We start from the raw sequence: 10127 nt of genomic DNA on the forward strand, positions 1-10127 counted from the left end.
CTTAGGTGTATCACCAAGAGAACTGAGCACATGTTTACACAAAAACATGTACATGAATATTCATAGTAACATTACTTATAATAGCAAAACAATAGAGGCAAAAATTATTCCTGAAGAAAAATAGGAAAGCTCCATCGACCTATAATCATGAAATAAATTGAACTGGTAGGTTCACATTTTCAAAAATAAAACACTAGGTTTAAGTAGCTTTTTAGGTGAGATATTCAAAGAACAGGAACATAAAATACAAATTGTGAATAAAATATTCTAAAGAAGAGAAAAAAAGGGAAAGTTTCTTGATTCATTTTATAAGGCTGATGTAGTATCAAACCAAATACCAAACAAAAACAGTATAAAAAAAAGTAAATTATAAATCAATCTCTCTTAATAGCATAGAATATGTCATAAATGCAAAAACCCTAAGTAAATTTAGCATATTAAATCCAGCAATTAAACAAATAAAACGTTGAGCCGCCATCTTGTGGGAGCAAAACCAACGCCTGGCTCAGAGCAGCAGCTGAGGGTTTCTCTGGCCAGTGTCACTCCCTACAGTCGACAGCATGGGGAATATCTTTGCGAACCTCTTCAAGGGCCTTTTTGGCGAAAAAGAAGCGCGCATCCTCATGGTGGGCCGGGACGCTGAGGGGAAGACCACCATCCTGTACAAACTGAAGCTGGGTGAAATCGTGACCACCATCCCCACCATCGGCTTCAATGTCGAGACAGTGGAGTGGAAGAACATCAGCTTCACCGTGTGGGATGTGGGCGGCCAGGACAAGATCCGGCCCCTGTGGCGCCACTACTTCCAGAACACACAAGGTCTCATCTTTGTGGTGGACAGCAATGACCGAGAGCGTGTGAATGAGGCCCGGGAGGAGCTCATGCGGATGCTGGCGGAGGACGAGCTCAGGGATGCTGTCCTGCTTGTGTCCGTGTACAAGCAGGACCTCCCGAACGCCATGAACGCAGCTGAGATCACAGGCAAGCTGGGCCTGCACTCTCTGCGCCACAGGAACTGGTACATTCAGGCCACCTGCGCCACCAGTGGGGATGGGCTCTGTGAGGGATTGGACTGGCTGTCCAATGAGCTCCGGAACCAGAAGTGAGCTGCACTCCTCTCCCCCCTCACTCCCTCCTCCGCCCTTGCTTTCTTCTCATGTGGCAGACGTGCCACTGTGGTGTGTGCTAGCAGCTGTCTCCATGGTTGGTCCCATGTGCTTCACCATGCTGTACATGTGCAGACGCAGCCTGCAACCGGGTTTTTATTTAATGTAAATAGTTCTTGTTTCCAATGAGGCAGTTTCTGGTACTCTATGCAATATTACTCAGCTTTTTTATTGTAAAAAGAGAATCAACCCACTGTTAGTACTGAGAAGGGATTGTAGGCACCTGGGGCCTCCAGGAGCCGCTGTGAGACCAGCCTGACACTCTTGAGATTTTGATCTGTGTTGAGATCCATTTTAGTGGTTGGTTTTTAACCCAAATTCAGTGCATTTTTAAAAATAGTAACACATACAAAGTAAGGAGACACTTGAACACACAGAAGGGAGAAATGTGCCTAGTGTAGGTTCTGCAGTAATGGCCTGAGGTCGGTCCACCCATGGTCTGTCTTCTATTTGTAGCGTGTGGCAGGCAGAACCAGCCACGATATGTTCTGCATGGTCACATACGGTCCCCGTGATTGGCTGGGTCATCCTGCATCCCATAGCGTTTGTGCTTGTACTTGTGCTTACACCGCCACCCAGGGGATGAGCTGGGGGCTGTGGCCACTGCTCAGACCCCTCGGAGGGACCCCAGATTTCCCTTGGGTCAGCATGGGTGCTTTGGTGGGACCACTCTGGCCAGAGCGGGAGCCTTGTGGTCCCCACGCATGTTTGCTTACCCCAGGGTGCCTGGGTCTCACCAGCAGGAGCACAGGCAGATGGGTGGCGGGTCATCCTAGAGTCCAGCCCCTTGGAGCCCCCACCCACATGTGCTTTCACTCCCTCAGGCTGCAAGGGTCAGATCTGCCATCAAAAACGACAACCTCTACTTTTTTTCTTTTGTATTTTGATAAACACTGAAGAAGCTGGAGCTGTTAAACTTTATCTTGGGGAAAACTTCAAAACTGGTTTATCTGGTGTCGTGGAACCTCTTACTGCTTTCAATACACAATTACTAGTCAAAAAATAAAATAAAATAAAACATTATGACCAAGTTGTAAATTATACCAGGTATATAAAGATTGTTCAATATTAGAAAAATCTATTAATCTAATTCACCATTTTACCAGATTAAAGGATAAGAATCATATGATCTCAACAAATGCAGAAAAAGCAATTGATAGAATAACATCCATTTATGTTTTAAAAACACTCTCAGTAAACTACAAGCACAAGGGCATTTCCTTAGCTGAGACTGCTATATCATCCCCCGAAATCTGTTTGTCCCGCCTTCTTTGGTCATAGGAGTTTTAGCTGGGCGCCTGCACCACCAGCAGAAGGACTCACGCTCCCAGCTCCCCTTGCAGGCTTGGTGTGAACCTCTATTGCAAAGGGGTACAAGGGCAAATTTCTAGAGCCTTTCTTAACAGACAGCTGGTGTGCATCCTTCACCTCTGTTCCATCCCTTCCTTCATCTTGTGTAGAACTCAGAGGCTGCCTTGGACCGTGAGGAAAAGGACCACATCAGAAAGACGTGGAGCAATAAGCTGGAAGAAGCTTGAGTCTCGGAGGATTCCTTGTAGAAGAGATGTTATATCAGCTCCTGGTTGGCTATATCCAAGCTGTCTTGTCAGACATAAGTGTTTATCTTGTTTAAGTCACTGTTATTTGGAGGGTTTCTTTTACAACTGAAGTTAATCCCAAACGAACAAACCTGATAAAGGATGTCTACCAAAAGACTAAAGTAACTATTACACTTAGTAGCAGAACATTAGAAACATTACCTTAAAATCAGAAATTCTATTCCAATCAAAACTGACACAGAGACATCCACTCCTATAGCCTCTGTTCAGGATTGTACTGAAATCCGTGGCCAGTGCAGTAAGACAATAAATATGGTACCGTTCCAGGATGAAGAGGAATCATACAGTTTCCCTACCTGTGGCCCAGCCATTCCAATTCCAGGTAAATACCCAAACTGTTGCATACATGCCTAAGGAAACATGTACAAGAATATTCATTGCAAAATTGTTTTGGTGAAAATGTGGAATCAACCTAAATGTGGAATCCATCAATAAGCCAGTGATTAAAGAGAGCAAAATATTTTCCCATGTAGTCAAATTTTACATTACAGTTAAAATGACAGAGTAGAGCTATACATGGATAGATCTAAAATATAGTGCTGGGTTTTATAAGAAGTGTCGTTATCTTTTAGAGATATATATTACAGATGAAATTGCTTTAAAATGATTCAAAGGAGTGAGAGGAAGGGGGCAGGGGTTTTAATGAAGCATGTGTAGCCATCACTGATCATTGTTGAAGCAGGGATATGGATACAGGGGGGTTTGTTATATTATTCTGTTCTTTCGTGTACATTTGGAAAAAAACATGGCATGAAAGGAAAGCAAGTTGAAGAATGATATATTCAAAGTTATAGTATTTACATAACTTAAAAGCACGCAAAACACTACTTTATATTGCCTTGTGATACATATATGTGTGGTAAAATAATTTTATGGGAGTGATAAACACTAACTTCAGGAGAGGGAGAGAGAGAAATGGGACAGGGAGGTTTATGCAAAGAACTTCAAACTGGTTTTATTTCTTAAAAGACAAATCTGAAGCAAATAATGCAAAATGTGCAGATTTAACAAAGATGGATTGTGTTAGCTGTTGGTTATATAATTTATTTTCTGAGTGTTTGACACATTTGTTTAAAAATAACATTTTTGGCTATTTACAAAAGATCAACATGCATACTAAAATGTACTTTACACCAAATGTTTACACAAAGCAAAACTATGACTAAGGTTAATTCAATAAATGATTGCTATTATTATAAGTAAATAAATTTAACACTATAAAAAGTACACTAATAAAATACCACTTCCATCTGTTCTGTGTATTGAGAATGCCATACATAAATACTCAAAAAAATCTGCCTAGGTATTGCATCATAAAACATTTCATTGAGATATAATTCACAGCACATATGATTTAAAGTATTCAGTTCAATAGTTTTTAGTATGTTCACAGATATATACAATCTTCACCACAAATTCAAAACCTTTAGAACATTTTCAAAACCTCAAAAAAAATCACAACAGCCTTGTAACCATTAGCTATCATGCCCCTACCCCCATTTTTCGCTTAAGCAAAAATTAATCTACTTTTTGTTTTTTATAGATTTATCTGTACTGGACATTTTGTATGTATGTATATGTTGTATGTATTATACAATACATGGCTTTTTGTGACTGGCTTCTTCCACTGAGTATAATGTTTTCAAGGTTCATCCATGTTGTATCATATATCAGTACTTTCCTTTTTATGGCTGAATACTATTCTATTGTATGGTTCTACCAAATTTCGTTTCTCCATTCATTAGTTGATGGACATTTGGCTTATTTCCATCTTTTAGCTTACAAGAATATTGCTGCTATAAACATTCACATAGAAGTATTTCTGTGGACATATGTTTTCATTTGTCTTAGGTATATACCTATGAGTGGAATTTCTGGGTCATATGGTAAATGACTGTTTAATTGTTTAAAGAATTGTCAGGTTGTTTTCCAAAGTGACTGTACCATCTTATATTCCCACCAACAGTGCATGAGGGTTCTGATTTCTCGACATCCTCCTCATCAACACTTGTTACTATCTGACTTTTTTATTATAGCCATAATGGTTGTGTGAAGTGTTATCTAATTGTGGTTTTAATTTGCATTTTGCTAATGGCTGATGATATTGACCAACTTTTCATGTGCTTATTGGTCATTTATATATCTTTCAAGAATTGTCTATTCAGATCTGTTGCCCATTTTTAAATTGGGTTATTTGTCTTTCTGTTGTTGAATTGTAAGCGTTCTTTATATATTCTAGATACAACTCCCTTTTCAGATATATGATTTACAGAAATTTTCTCCCACTCTGTAGGTTGTCTTTTCACTTATTTGATAATGACCTCTGAGGCACAAATTTTTTAAATGTTGATGAAGTACAATTTTCTATGTTTTTTCTTTTGTTGCTCATACTTCGGGTATTACATCTAACAAACTGTTGCCTAAACAAGGTCATGAAGATATATCCTTATGTTTTCTTCTAAGAAATTTATAGTTTTAGCTCTCAGATTTAGCTCTCATATCTTTGATCCATTTTGACTTATTTTTTTAATATGGCGTGAGGTAGGGATCCAACTACAATCTTTTGCTTGTAGCTCTCCTATTGTCCTAGCACCATTTGTTGAAAAGACTATTCTTCCCCTGTTGGATGGTTTTGACATCCTTGTCAAAAATCAGTTTCCCATAGACACATGGGTTCATTTCTGGACTGTCAATTCTACTGACCTACATGTTTATCCTTGATTATTTTGTTTTGCAGTAAGTTTCCCAATCAGGAAGTGTGGGTTTTCCAACTTTGTTCTTTTTGAAGATTGTTTTGTATATCCTAGATCCCTTGTATTTCTATATAATTTTAGGATCAGCTTTGCTCCCACCTATCTTATTTGTGCTATTGGCAAAAATATTGCATTTCTATATTTCATAAGCCCAACAATACATTTCATTATATATTGTTTTATACTGTTGCTTTTTAAATTAGCTAAGAGAAGAAATGAGAAGACATATGCATTTATACCGTCTTTTATAATTACATAATTACCTTTACTGGAATTCTTTGTTTTTTCATGTGAATTACTGTCACTTGTTTTGGGGTCACTAACTTTCAGCCTGAAGAACTTCCTTTAGCACTTCTTAAGGCAGGTCTGCTAGCAACAAATTATCTGAGTTTTTAATTTTTTTTGGGGGGATGTCTTTATTTTGCTTTGATTTTTTGAAAGATATCTTTGCTGAATATAAACTTCTTGATTGACAGGGGTTTTGTTTTGTTTTTCAGAATTTTGAATATATTATCCCAACACTTTCCAGCCCCTGTAATTTCTGATGAGAAGTCAGGTGTTAATATAATATGAATGAAGTTTCCTTGTAAGTGATGAGCTGTTTTCCTCTGCTTTCAAGATTTTTCTCTTGTCTTTGGCTCTTAGGATTTATACAATAAGGTGTTTGTCTGTGGATCTCTTTGTGTTTATACTAGCTGGAATTTGTTGAGCTTCCTGGATGTATAAATTGTTTTTCAATAAATTTGTGAAAATTTCAGCCATTATTTCTTCAAATATTTTTCTGGTTTTTTTCTCTCTCCTCTTCTTCTGTTTCTCCCATTACACATATGTTGGTGGATTTAATGATGTCCCACATTTCTCTGAGGTTCTGTTATTTTTGTTCATTCTTTTTTATCTCCCTTCTTCAGATTGCATAATCTCTATCAGTCTCTCAAGTTCACTAATTCTATCTTCTATCAGCTCAAATCGATTGTTGTGCTTCTCTAGTGAATTTTTCAGTTTAGTTATTGTACTTTTCAACTCCAGAATTTCCATTGGATTCTTTTTATAATTTCTATCTCTTTATTGATATTCTCTATTTGGTGCAAATTTGCCATCATACTTTCCTTTACTTCTTTTATTATGGATTCCTTTAGTTCTCTGAACATATTTATAATGGCTACTTTGAATTTTATTCCACCCTCTCTCCTTCTCAGTGTGTAGCCTCTGATGTTGTTTCTCAGGAGGTACAGCCCTGGGTAAGCCTACAGTCATTCTGGAATGACAGTGGTTTTGGCAGGGATCTCTTTGACTGCCTCTTTCCCTATCACTCTCGTCTGTTAAACTCCACTAATTAAACTGGCTAATTGCTCTATTGCTTCCAACAATGCCCTGTGGCATAAACTGTTCACAGACTGATCCAATCAAATTTAGGCTCATTTGAAGGGATAGTTCCCAAGGTCAATGTTTGAGATTTGTTCTGACCTTAGAAGGGCTTCTTCCAGTTGTCTCTTTCCCTGGTTCTCTCTGGCAAACTAGCCAGCCTACATTTTAGCCTCTATCTTTGATGAATCTACCTATCTCCTCCCAATTGCCTTTCAACACAACCTCCACTGTTTTTGAGAATTACCTCTAGGCTTGAATTTTCCACATTCTGTTGCAAATGAAGTCAGTTCTTTTGGGAAGAGATTGGGAGCTCACTGTTCTACAGCCTGCCTCTTCCTCTGGGAAAAAAATCTCTGTGCCATGACTTGAGCTGAGGATACAAACAATGGTGTGCTTTTCTCTGTGTGACATCCCTGCTTTAGGAGCTGAGTGCTTAGTAGAGGGGAAGGGCAGCAGCCTCAGGCTTGCTTCTTCCAAGACAGAACTTCTGCGTTAAAAGCCAGGGCAAGGGGATCAAAGCTCAAATATTCTCAGTGGTGCTATGCCCATGGTAGAGTGGTGGCTGGATGGAAGAAGGGAGCCCCCACCTCTCAGCCACACTTGCCCAGAACAACACCTCAATAATAGGTAGTTGGGTGCAGGCTGAGTAATGCAGATGCCCTACCTTTCTAGGAAGATAGGCCTCTGACTGGGAGCTACAGGGAAAGGGACCAGTGTTCTGTGCTGTACCAATTTGGAATGGAAGTTCCATCTTGCTCAGCTGGGGGTGGGGGAAGATCTTGTTCAGATACCACAGCCTCTCACTGTTCTTACCAAGTTGGAGCAGAGTTTCTTGAATAAATGTTTCTTCATTTGTTATAAGCCTTTAGGACAATTTCCAAAGGATGCCTGAGCCATCATAAGCAAAGTCCTCCTTCCATCCCCAGTGGACAAGCAGTGTGAGGGAGAAATGTTCCTTTGCTATTTTAAACTACTGAGAGTCGGGAGTTTTTGTTACTACAGCAAACCTAACTTATGGTTAGAATCACCCAGAAGGCTTGCTAAAACAGAGAGCGTTGGGCTTCACCCCCTGAGTTTCTGATTCAGCAGACCTGAGGTGGTGCTAGAGGATTCATATTTCTAATAAGTTCCCAGGTAAAGGTGATGGGGCCAACCAGGGACCATACTTTGAGCACCACTGCTCCAGCCATCCTTCCCAACACTTGGGGATAAATTCTCTCATTAGAGAATTGTAAGGATTATTGCATTAACATCTGTGAAACATTTAAAACAGTGTCTGGCACACAGACAGCCTTGGTATTATTATTAATATGTCCCAAGTTTTCCTTAATATAAAGATATTCTCGGGTGTTTAAATTTTAATACTATCTGGCCTTTTACTGAAATAACCCATGTGACTAGACTTTCCAGCATTTTCAGCTGTCTCTTTTTATTACTTCTTGATCCATTTATAGCTTAGACCAATTGCTGAGGAAAAATAGTCATCAGGCAGGCCTGTGAATTAGACCCACTTTTCTCAGTTGGCATGCTCTCCCCTACAGAGCTGAAGGCTCTCGGTGCTCAAAGGTGCTTGGGCTTTATGACTGCAGTTCCCCTCTGTTCCCATCAGGGGGTCTCCTTTCTGGTGAACCATCAGCACCCAGTGCAAGACCCCAAATGGGGTTCTAATGAGAAGGGAAAAGATGGTAAATAAGTGGCAGATTTCTTCCTTGAAAAATAAAAACTAAACCAAGTCAGAGGGAAGAGGGTGTCCATATTTTCTTCTGCTTCTTCCATGTCCTTCTTCTAGTTACATAAGGAATCAGGAGGTCATCATTTGTTTAGGAGGCTGTGGTCCAAGAGGAAACAATCAGAGGAAAAGACAAGGGTTGGCCCTTTGAACTCATTAGAGGGAAAGAATGCTGGAGCTACCATAGGATAAATTAGAATATGCTGTACTTTCATGCCTAATATGTTGCTTCCTGGGAGGTCCTTGGGTCAGGCACTGACAGTGACAGTGGCCAGCATTAACTCATTTCATCCTTCCAACAGCAAAGCAGTTTCCATTATTACCCTCAGTTTACAGATGGGGAACTGGAGCACAGAGAGGTGAAGTATTTTATCCAAGGTCACACAGCTACTTAAGAGTCGGAGCCAGAATTTGAACCCAGGTGGTTCTAGGTCTCTGCTCTTAACCCTGCCACTTGGCACTATGATATTCCCTGGAATGTGCCATGTGGACAAGGACCTGGCCTGTCTTGTCCCTGCTGTACCGCCAACCCTGGAAGAGTGCCTTACCCATAGGAGGAACTCCATAAACATTTGTACAATGAATGAAAGAATTCCCAATTTAGAGCTGGGAAGCAGAGACTGCTGTTGGGTGTGTGCTCATCAAGTATTGGTTGCACAAAGGAGGCTCAGAGGAGAGTAACTCCTCTGCGGTCTCCTGGGCGTGGTGTGGCCAGCACCGCTGCCCTCTTCTAATTAGATGAATTAAGTGCCTGCAGGCTCTGCCAGAGCAAGCGCCTCTCCCCTCAGCGCCCAGGGTATGGCAAGGTTCTACCCAGGAAGAAGGGCCAGGCTCGAGGGAAGCAGTGCCCAGTGAGGGTGGGGTCAGGGCAACCTGCCACCCCCTGGTCTGGTCGAGGCCAGACGCCCACCCCCTGGACATCACGAGAGACACCGAAGACAGCTCTGTGACAATACTGAGCTTGGACACAAGAAAGAATCTGGGGTTTTCCACTCTCACCTAGATAGACCGTAGTTGTGATCAGAGACACCCAAATTCAAATCCCAGCTCCTGCTTCCTCGAGTATAAAAACAGGGAGACGACCTGCTAGGAAAGTTCATCACGCAGACTGACAAATGTGACCCCGAATAGTGCAAACAGGCCCTTCCCCTTGCATCTCCTCAGAGACCTGACCCCAGGGCTCACCCACAGGGAGGCTGCCTATTCCACCCCCAGCTGGGAGTGGATTTCCCAGAGAGGCTGGGACACTGGTAGGGTGTGAGCATGCCTCAAATATGTCACTTTCCAGCTGGTCACTTTTTCCCACTGTTGCTGACCCAGAGACAGCTGGAAAACTGGCTTCCCCTTGGAGGAGGAGAGGTGGAAGGGAGGGCAGCAAGGAAAGGGCCTTGACCCTGTCCCACCTCCCAACTCCCAGAGCTCCAGTCTTGTGGGGGCGGGGTTGGGAGGCTGCACATCAGAGTTGGGAGAACTGGGCTTATAGAGACTGTGAGCC

General features: G+C 41.3%; 1 pseudogene; it reads left to right on the forward strand.

Moving 5' to 3' along the window:
- Positions 1–516: 516 nt before the first annotated feature.
- LOC109459969 (ADP-ribosylation factor 1) lies at positions 517–1404 on the forward strand (annotated as a pseudogene).
- Positions 1405–10127: the final 8723 nt, after the last annotated feature.

The sequence above is a fragment of the Rhinolophus sinicus genome, linkage group LG03 (assembly GCF_036562045.2).
Source record: "Rhinolophus sinicus isolate RSC01 linkage group LG03, ASM3656204v1, whole genome shotgun sequence".
Lineage (NCBI taxonomy): Eukaryota > Metazoa > Chordata > Mammalia > Chiroptera > Rhinolophidae > Rhinolophus > Rhinolophus sinicus.